At 42.3% G+C, this 10,559-nt stretch overlaps 1 protein-coding gene across 1 annotated transcript in view; it reads left to right on the forward strand.

The window, feature by feature from the left end:
• Window positions 1-10,332: 10,332 nt before the first annotated feature.
• The window catches only part of Ythdf3 (YTH N6-methyladenosine RNA binding protein 3), a 30,831-nt gene continuing 30,604 nt past the window's right edge, over window positions 10,333-10,559 (forward strand). Inside the window, exon 1 of the mRNA XM_004642362.2 lies at window positions 10,333-10,509. The gene's annotated coding sequence lies outside the window, so the exon portion shown is untranslated. The remainder of the gene's footprint in view (window positions 10,510-10,559) is intronic.

The raw sequence follows: 10,559 nt of genomic DNA on the forward strand, positions 1-10,559 counted from the left end.
CTTCCTTCCTTCCTTCCTCTATCTCACTTTCAGACAGGCCTACCTATATTTCAGACTGTCTCAAAGTTGCACTCCTCCTGTTAGGCTTACTGGCACGTATCGTCATATCCAGTTAATTTTTCTCATTCTTTTTAAAGGGCATGTATAAATATGGCCTTTTTCTTGTAATTTTATTTTTATAGGTACATGTTTGTAGTAAATGATTACATATCCCATAGGGAACTGGCACATGTACATAGCATTATCTTACTTCTTTGTTATCTCTTCCCACATCTCTTTAGCATGTTCTATTTGTATGCTTACAATCTAAATCTAACTTCACTGTTTATGTTTATTCCGATTTAAGAGAAATAAAAGTATCTTGCATTTCAAGTTTCCAATTTTTTTTTATTTACATATTGTTTGTTTTGAGACAGGGTCTCACTATGTGGCCCAGGCTGGCCTTGAGCTCTCACCATCCTCGTGCCTCAGCCTCCCATGTGCTGGGATTACAGGTCTGTGCCACCAGGCCTGGATAAAATGTCCAATTTTTAAAAATCACTTTTGAAAAACAAAACTGGAATTTTTCAACATTCTTTTTTTTAATAAAAAAATTGTATTTACATAGAAGCATTCAGAATGTCAACAAAACAGTTGCAACTTTTTTTTTTTTTTTTTTGCAATTACAGAGTGGTATTCAGTTAACAGAATAACAATTATTTTGTATAAGCTGCATCAGAGACAACAGAAGATGAAACACTATCGTCCCCATATACAACTAATTTGTGCTGTGCACCAACAAGAACCTGCTTTCAATTTCCACGCCAATTTCCAACCCCCATACTGTACCAGGCAAGGTTAGTGGCTATTGGAAATACCACCAGGACAGGGCTATCTAAAGACACACTCAGTAGTGTGTTAACTGTACAAAAAAAAAAAAAAAAGACACTATAGTTTAAAAACAAATCTTACACAGCCTTACATGTCAATTTTTTTTTCCTCAAAAGGAGTGAGTTGTGTACAGGGGGGTTAAATGCTTTATAGACAAGAAAAAAAAAACTGCGCTAGAACCAACTTATTCATCATCATCCTCTTCTTCATCCTCCTCATCCTCTTCTTCTTCTTCCTCTTCATGCTCATCTTCCTCATCCTCCTCCTCTTCTTTATTTTGCTTTTTTCTTGCTTGATGACTCCCCTTTTTTTGCTCCATCAGGTTTTCCTTTACCCTGGTAGGCAGCGATGTCCTTTTCATACTTTTCCTCCCACTTAGCAGCCTTCTTCTCCTATGGCTGCTTGTCATCTGCTGCAGTACTATTCCACATTTCTCCAGGTTTCTTTGCACCATCACCAATGGAGAGGCCAGGATGTTCTCCTTTGATTTTTGGGCAATACTCAGAACAGAACAAGAAGAAAGCCAAAGAAGGCCTCTTGGGCGCATTGGGATCCTTGAACTTCTGTTTTGTTTCTCCTTTAGGAGGAATATAAGTTTTCATTTCTCTTTCATAACGAGCCCTGTCCACCTCTGCCATATCTTCAAATTTTCCTTTTTCTTTAGCAGACATGGTCTCCCACCTCTCTGAGCACTTCTTAGAAAACTCTGAGAAGTTAACGGAAGCATCTGGGTGCTGCTTCTTGTGCTCCTCGGCAAGTTTGCACAAAGAATGCATGTGATGACATTTTGCCTCTCGGCTTCTTAGGATCTCCTTTGCCCATGTTTACTTGTTTTCCTCAGCAAGGTACAGAGTGACCCAGTGCCTGTCTGGCTCTCACTTGCCCTGGTGCTCTCTCAGTGGAGCTCAATGTACTGCAATGGCTGTCTCAATGTTCTTATTTAAAAATATTTCTTAAAATACTCTATTTGATGTTTATGTCAAATTCAGGAAAACACAAATCTTATTTAATCACATGGTATTTTTATTTATTTTTTTCTGGCCGGCTCAGCCCGCCCTAGGGGCGGGGCTAACACAGCATGTGGCACCAGGATTTAACCACAGTCCCTGTGCTTACCTCAGCTTGCCTAAGCAGGTGCTTTGGACCACTGAGCTATCTTGCCAGCTCCAATAACATGTTATTTATGAGCTTATGGTATACTTATTATTAATAAAGAGTTTAATTTCAAGAGATTTAAGTCTGATCATTTTTCACAGCCTAAGAAGTTAAGTACAACTTTCTACAACCCAAGCATCACTTTTCCTTTTTTGGTACCAGGAATCAGACTCAGGACCTTGCACTTGCCAGGCAGGTGCTTGTGCCACTGAGCTAAATCTCCAGTCTGACTATGACTTTAATCAGCTACAAAAGATATATTTGTTTAATCAGCATATCGCTTTCTAATATATTTAACTCAGGGAATTATTATATGCATATAAACTTTGACTTAACAATTCAGTATCCTTAGGAGAGAATTATTGCAGAGAGAATGGTCACTAGGCACTAGGGTATATTGGATCGCAGAAATAAATTCTATATTGCACAGCACAGTAGGATAACTATAGTTGGTTAACAGTTAATTGATGTTGTAAAAATGGCTAGCAGAGAGAATTTTGAATATTTCCAAAGAAATGATTTGTCTGAGGTGATAGATATGCCAGTTACCCTAATGTGGTTATTATACATTGCATACATGCACTGGATGTTACTCTGTATCCAATTATGATGTCAGTAAGAATAAAAATATTTAAAAATTACTTAGTATCACTGTGTGCACCATAAAAAGATTTAGTTACTACTTATGTCAGTCCTTATGCCTGCCAAACTAAATATAGCCTTGTTTCATTATTTGCTGACATAGTATATTTGTAAATATTTCTGCTTAAAATTTATTTGTAACTCCCAAACCAACGCTTCCGGAACATAAGCATATGCATGTGCAGAATGGCAAACACATTTCCATTACTGGAGGAACTGTGAGTGCCCAGCTACCAGGCAACATTCTGCCTCCTTGCTTTAGCCTTATACTCTTAAGTTTTCTTTGTTTTCCTGCCCTTCCCTGCCCCCCCCCACCACTTGCCTCCCTCCCTTCCTCTTCCTCTCCCTTCCCTATAGGAGACTGAACTCAGGGATTACATATCCTTTTTTGAGGTAGGGTCTTGCTAAGTTGCCCAGGCTGGGCTAGAATTTATGATCCTTGTATCTCAGCTTCCCAGAATGCTGGGATTGCAGGTGTATATCACCATGCTCAGTGTGAACTTCCTTTTGTGATCTATTCACTGTCATGTTTTTCACATCTTTATGCTTTGTGTAGGTGATCTGATTGTTTAAAATGGCTCCTAAGCACAGTGCAAAAGCCTGCTGTACCTAGGCAAGAGGTATGATGTGTACCCTAGAGAGTGGACTAAGTCTCATACATTAGTAGGTCAACAATTTATACTGTATAAGGTGTTTTTAAGCAAAAACACTAATACAGTAAGTTTACATCTGGTGATGAAAGTATTATAGAGACCCAGAGGAAAGTACCCAGTGTTTCTCCTGGGAGCAAGCATTCTATGATATCTGAGTGCTTGAGGTGACTTTATAGATAACTGTTGTGCATAAAAAGAATCAACTCTGCATTTGCCTGTTTTATGTGATTTCTTGAAAAAAAGGATTGCAGAAAATTTCTAATAGATATGTAGAGAATAGTACAAATATAATCAATCCCCAAGGACCTGTTACACAGCTCAACAATCACTAGGTCATGGTCAATCTTGGTTCCTCTACTTCCCTAATGCCTTCCTGTTAGGCGTTGGCACAGAGTGTAGGGAGAGGACAGGGAGACAGCAACCGAAAAATAAGACATTATGTCCCATTGGCCAGAGGCCAGGCTAGCAGGTAGAGATTAAAAGCTAGATGAGGAAAGTGGCCCCAGCAACAGATGTCATGTGACCTGTTTGCATTGTGTGGTGCATACCTTTGCTCTCTGTGTCATGTTTTCTGTGTCATTTGTGGTCAGAGCTGTGGGCTACCTGCTGCAATAGAGCAACAGATCCCCTGCCTGTGGAGAGCAAAAGCATCTGAGGAGGATGAAAATTGGGAAAAACTGGGCAAAACTGAATGTAGGTGGCGTACCTTAAAAACAGGGTAGAATTTGCCCTGAAGTTGTCCTGCATAGATAGTGCCTAGAGAAGAACTAATGGGATGACTCAGGTCCTGTGATCCTACAGTGCACCATGACTAATCCCGTTATCACGTACATCAAGCCCCCAAAGCATATCTGATTCACTTCTCTCTCTGGCCTTTTCTGCCACACACACACACACACACACACACACACACACACACACACACACAGTGTGCTCCTTTATGACCAAGCAAACACAGCAACAACTGAGTGTCAGTGAGGAGGAAGGCTGCATCTGCTGTTTGGCAGCCATGAGTGCTCAGGCTTCCACAGCTACAGGCACACTGCCCGGGGAGTGTTAGGAAATCAGTCTCCCTGGGGAGGTAGTTTGGTCTCAATTGGGTGTCCTGTCCAGGACAGACTCCTACATGTTTTGTTCCAGTTTGCATGAGAAGAATTAAAAAGAAAACTTCCCTGTCTCCCCTCGCTGGCTTGCCTTATCCTTTGTGCTCATTCTTCTGAAATGCCAGCTCAGGAATGGGGTTCCTCAAGGGAAGGAAAGAATTTTTCTGCTCTTGGAAGCTTGGACTATTCACTACAGAACAGGGAGGAACATGTGTCTGGTGAAAACAATCGCTGTCTTGCACTCCCCATCATGAATAGTGCAAAACTTGAAGTAAATGGCATCTGAGAACCATTACAAAATAAAGCCATTAACATTGGGTTATTTCAAGCTACCTTTTTAATATTCATCTCAAGTGAAACTAGACTAAGAAATTTGGCTTATATCTAATTCTGATTTCTGGAAAGATCAAACATGCTTTTTAATTTTAGCTGGTGATGTGGAACTTGTCATGACTGATCCCATTTTTATTTTTTGTCTGAACTACTGGGGTCTTAGGCAAGAGTATGGACTAAAACAATGTCCTCTTATAAATTTTATTTAATATTATAAAAGACAAGGAAAGACCAAAACAACTGTCAGAAATTAGAGGTTAAGACATGGCATTGAAATGCACATGAGTTGGAAAAGTATGAAAATATGAATAATCTGCAGCTATTGTACCAATAACTTCCTTGTTTTGATCACTGTACCACAATTGTGTAAGATGTGAACTTTAGAGAAGCCTAGCTAAGGATATAAAGAAAGTGCTTTTTGCAATACTTCTGCAAACCTAAAATTACTTCAAAAAAAGTTTTTAAAAAATACATGTTGGCTCTAACTCTAAAGTTTCTACTTTAGCAAATATGGCCTGTGTCCAGCAAATCTATATTTGTAATAACTTCTTAGGAGCTGCTACTGTTAGTCCCAAGAAAGTACTTTGAAAAAACATGGCTTAAAAGAAACATAAGGCTATTTGATGCTTTTTTATTGCCTTTTTATTTAATTTTCCTCCAAGAAACATAAGAATGATTTAAACCATCATTGGCAAATTTCAAAGATGAGTTCAAATACTGCTAGCTAATAAAGTGAATTTGGGAAATTATTGTGAACAGTTTGTTACTAATTATCTAAGGAGTTACTACTAGTTAGCTGTTACTGTTCTTTCTCTCTTCCTTGATCTTTTAGCAGAATACATGGTCACTCAGAATGCATTTTCCAGATTTCTTCTACTTTTAGAAAACTATTTTGGTTATTGGGAAGTAAATAAACACAGGAAATATAATTTCTACATAACATTAAGAGAAAAAAATGCACTTCTGGGTATCGTGTTGCATGCCTGTAACCCCATTCCTGAGGCTGAGGCAGGGTTGCCATGAATTTGAGGTGGGCCTGGGCTACGCAGTTCTGGACTGAACTCTGTAGTGAGACTCAAAAAACAATAAAACAAGGAAGAGGACAAGAAAGAAAGAAATATAGGCCCCCCCAATGCTTTCTGATGATGGGTGATTATGATGGCGAAGTGAAACTATACTGGGCCAAGGATGATGTCATGACAGGAAATGTCATGAAAATGGTACATCAGCAGGCGATACACGAAAGTGACACAAACCTGGAGAAGCCTTTCAGCTTTACAATTTTTATTCATTTATTTTGTGGTATTGGGGATAGAACTTGAGACCCTGTGCTTGCCAGGCAGGCGCTTATTCTACTGAGCTATCTCCCTACGCACCTCCCCCCAACCCCCGTATTTTTAAATGTATTTAGTACAGGGTCTACAGAGTCTCATTACACAGATCAGACTTGTAGTGACCCTTCCTGTTTTTCAGCCTCCCAAGTGCTGGGATTACAGGCACACACCACCACACCCAGTCTCATTTGTCAGCTCAGTGTGCCCTGGGGGGGCGGAGCCAGGATGGCAGGATAGGGATCGAACCCCTGGGCACTGCATCTGCCTAAGCAGGTGCTACAACTTTTTTTAGATACTGCTTTTTATAACTGTAGAGGTCACATAAATAAGCAATATACTTCTACAGCAGCCCCTCTCTTATCACAGAGGTTATGTTACAGTCACCCCCATGATAAGTGAAAATCTGCAAAGTAGCGATGTTATATTTAAATATACACACACAACACACACACACACAGGTTTTATAAGCTCTTCCCATTCTTATAAACCTTTCCCATACTTTAAAAACATTTCCAATGTTCTTAGCCATTTTCTAAACTCGTAAACCTACGTAATTTTAATAGCACATACACTGTATGGTACTGCAAAATCCAGTGATATAGTGAAAAATCTGTGATAATTTAAGTAGTATGTTTTAAAAACATACAAAACAGTGAGTCTGCAAAAGTTGAACTACAAAATATGGAGCGACTACTGCAGTTGCCTAAATTGTCTTTTATGAGTATGTAAATACTGTGATGGTTTGTGTCTAGTTGTTCCCCCAAAGCCTCATGCAGCCATGGGGTGGACTTCTAGACTTTGTGATTAACCCATGATCCACTGGGATTACGGGTATGAGTACTGCACCGGGCCTGGGCAGAAAGCCTGAAGGCAATTTAAGGGAGATAGGCTCGCTCTTGTTGCCATCCTTGCAGGTAGCACTCCCTTTGCTCTTTGCTGCCACCACTGGCTGCTGTATGCTGCCATGTGCCCCTGTGCCTTGGAGCCAACGGCTGAAAACCTCCACTAACTGTGAGCTAAATAAACCTTTCTTTCCTTCCTTTTGTGTGTCAGGTACTTGTCCCAGAAATAAGAGAAGAGTAACTGAGGCATACTTTAAGTCTTTGAAACTGACACACACACCCTTACTGTATTTAATTTCTTTAAATTTTGGGACAGAGTCTCAATAAATAGCCCATAATGGGCTCAAAGTTTCAGTTCTCCTGCTTCAGTCTACCCAAGTGCTGGGATGACAGGTACACAGCAACATGCCTGCCCTGGGCCCTCTACTGGGCTCTGTGCAAATGTCTGAGAGGCAGCCTGTTACATCAGAACACCAAAAATTCAGTCCATTTTCTGAATGTTCTGTGAAAAGCCAGGAAGCTAAGTCATGCGTGTGTAGACCACTGATGATTTCACTTTTTCTTACTTTCAATCACCTTATCCCGTGATTTAAACTCCCTGCTTCTCTGTTCCATTAGTTTCTCTAAACATTGATGTGAGGAAAGCCTATTGAGACTTGCATTTCCACACAATTGACTACATTGTGAATAAACTTTCTCTTCCACAAAATTTTTCATTGCAGTGATTGGAACATTGCAGGTGTGGCAGGCCAAATTGGCCTGGCTATTTGACACTATAGCAACACAAATCCTGGATTATTTCCAATCTGCTTTTGTATGAGAGAAAAACAGGCTCCATGTTAAAATTCCTGCTATTTAGGACTTGATGCCACTTGGAACCTAAATTGATACAAGTACTCATCCAGAAGTTGCACAGAATGGAATTTACTTAATAAAAGAAACAGGGCTGAGAGGGCATCTGGGGACAGTGGCAAATGGAGGCCTAAATCCAGCTTGTTCATTTTGTCAAGCTTTGCACTACACTCTGTTGATTACAAGGCTGATACACTCATATCCTTGTAGGAGAGCATGATTTTATCTATTACTTTGATTCTAGAGCAGCACTTTCACAAATACCATCTACAGATTTCTTGCAGGCCTTGGAGCTAGCTTTATGTAGTTTCTAAATGTACTTCAAAACATTGTTAGGGACTGGTGCTATAGCTCAGTGGCAGAGTAATTGCATAGCATATGCAAAAACAAAAAAAAATATTAAAGTGTTTATACCTGAGGGTAGTTAGCACTTCATTCAGCAACCTCAGGCTTCACTGTTTGGATTGGAACAAAGGCCATAAGGAAAGAGGGAGTTTGTTGAGGTGCAGGGAGAGAGAGAATAGAGGCTCTTTAGAACACTATGTCATTAAGCAGAGTATTGCACAGTGGCTACATACATGGCCCGCAGCCAAACCACCTGTGTCCAAATCCTTGTTCTCACAATGATTAATTAGCTGTTATGTGGGTTTAACTTCGTTTGTCAGTTTTATAATAACTCGAACTCATTAAGAAGTTGTATTTAAATGCGTTTTACAGTGTCTGATAGTTAATGCACTCAATAAATGTAAGCTATTACTATCATTCTGGGACCACTATGCAGGAAATAGCTGCACCTAGCCACAAACTGCAGAAACTTACTCTGTTCCATGATTTGTACATATGAAACCTTACATACTTTTGAGGAAGCTAAGGTTTAGGTTCAATGACCTTCCCAAGATTATAAGCTGTCGCTCAGCTAGAGTTCAAAGTGGTTAGATTGTAAAACATGCCCCTAAGATAAATAAGGATCAAAGACAAGTTGGCATATTTTCATATGCTTCTTGTATGTTACCTCTCAATTTCTCAGCTCAAAGCTACACCAGTAATTTCCTTAAAAATGTCTATGTGAGAGTGCAAGATAATTGGAACTGGAGCAACTACATTAATTAAAGGGTTAACGAGGGTTTTGCGCAATACATGGGTACTCAGTTTGGGACCTGCAGCAAAGAATGGAAGAGCACAGGAAGCTAGATGACCAGACCTTTCAAATGCCTCCTACAAGGCATGATGGCACATGCTCGTTTTTCTAGCTTGTTGGGAAGCTGAGGCAAGAGACATTCAAATTAAGAGTTCAATCCAGAGAAATTAAGACATCATCTCAAAATTAAAAGGGGGGGGGAAAGGCTGGAGATAGGGCTCAGTGTAAAGAAGCTGGATTGAGTTTCCAGTTTAAGAGTTAGGAAGGTTTTTCTGATGATTTATTTGAAAAGAGACCAATGTTAAGTTTCAGTTCTCTGAGTCAGTACCTCTAAAAGATTGAAGCACTGTAATCTGTAAGATTAGTTCTATGGTTCAGCAATTTCACACTTGCTAAATCACAGTTTTTTGGTATCCTAAAGACTTGGTACTTAATTATTTCCTTATATTGATCATAGACAACGTCTATAAGACATTGCAACAAAACCTTAAAATGTTGCAAATGGGTTTCCCTTGATTTTTGCAAGTATGTAAAAAAGTCTCATCACCAATTTCTATTGGTCTTTTAACTTCTTTTAGGACCAAGAAATTGCCAGCAATTACTGCCTTTCCTAAGGTAACCTTATTCATTATGCACAAAAATAAAACGTCTGTGTATGGTGGGGCCCACCTGTAATCCTAATCGGTTGAGGCAAGAGGATGGCGAGTTCAAGGCCAGCTTGGACTACAGAGACTTCGTCGAAAACAAAACAATTTTTACGCACGCGCCAAACAAAATACCCCAAACACAAACATGAGGAAGGAAACAAAACACAGGCCCGCAGGCTGGCAGCGACATTAAGGCTGCGTTAATCTTCTGGGGCGGTCCACGCTCCGATTGGCTTTTCCACGCCTCCGTGCGCCAGCTCCCACCCGGCGGCCTTCTCCACGCACGTGACGCGCGGGGACAGCCCGCAATTCTGCCCCCGCCGCCGTCGCTGGCTTCCGCGCCGGAGGCACCGCCCCCAGTCCTCCCGGCCTCCGGCCACGCCTCCTCGGACTTCGGCAGGGCTCTGCAGATCCCCCCCTGCGCAGCCCTCTTCCTGCCCGCAGTGCGACTGAGTCCTGCTCGGGCCGCCTCCACTGTAGTCTTCCCGGGCGGGTCCGGCCGCCTCGGTGCCGCCACGACCGTCTGCCCACAAGCAGCCTCCGGGGGGTGGCCCGCTAGGGCGCGCGGGCGCGCCCTGTGCCGCGCATGCGCCGGGCAGCCGCTCCCGGGCCTCGCGCGGCCCCGCGCCGCGAGGGGGCGGAGCCTAAACCGCTGGCGGGAGGATGGGGGAGGGAGAGGGAGGAAGAGGGCGGTGATCGCGTACGTCAGAGCGGAGAGCGGAAGGTCAGGGAGGCTTAGAGCGGAAGTGAGACCGGGCAGCCTGTCCGCCATTGTGGACCCGAGAAGCGGAGCGCGAGAGGGGGAAGAGGAGCGTGCAGGCGGAGGAGTCGGCCCCTGCCGCTGACTCTCGAGCGCGAGGTCCTCTTTTTGGTTTCTCCGCGACCGGCTGCAGCGGCGGCGGCTGGAACAATCACTCGCCGAGGGCGGCAGCCAACTGCTGTGAGTGCACGGGGAGAGGCCCAGGCGGCGGCGGCGGCGGCTCTTCTCGG

This window comes from Octodon degus, unplaced genomic scaffold, assembly GCF_000260255.1.
Source record: "Octodon degus isolate 3935 unplaced genomic scaffold, OctDeg1.0 scaffold00152, whole genome shotgun sequence".
Taxonomy (NCBI): Eukaryota; Metazoa; Chordata; class Mammalia; order Rodentia; family Octodontidae; genus Octodon; species Octodon degus.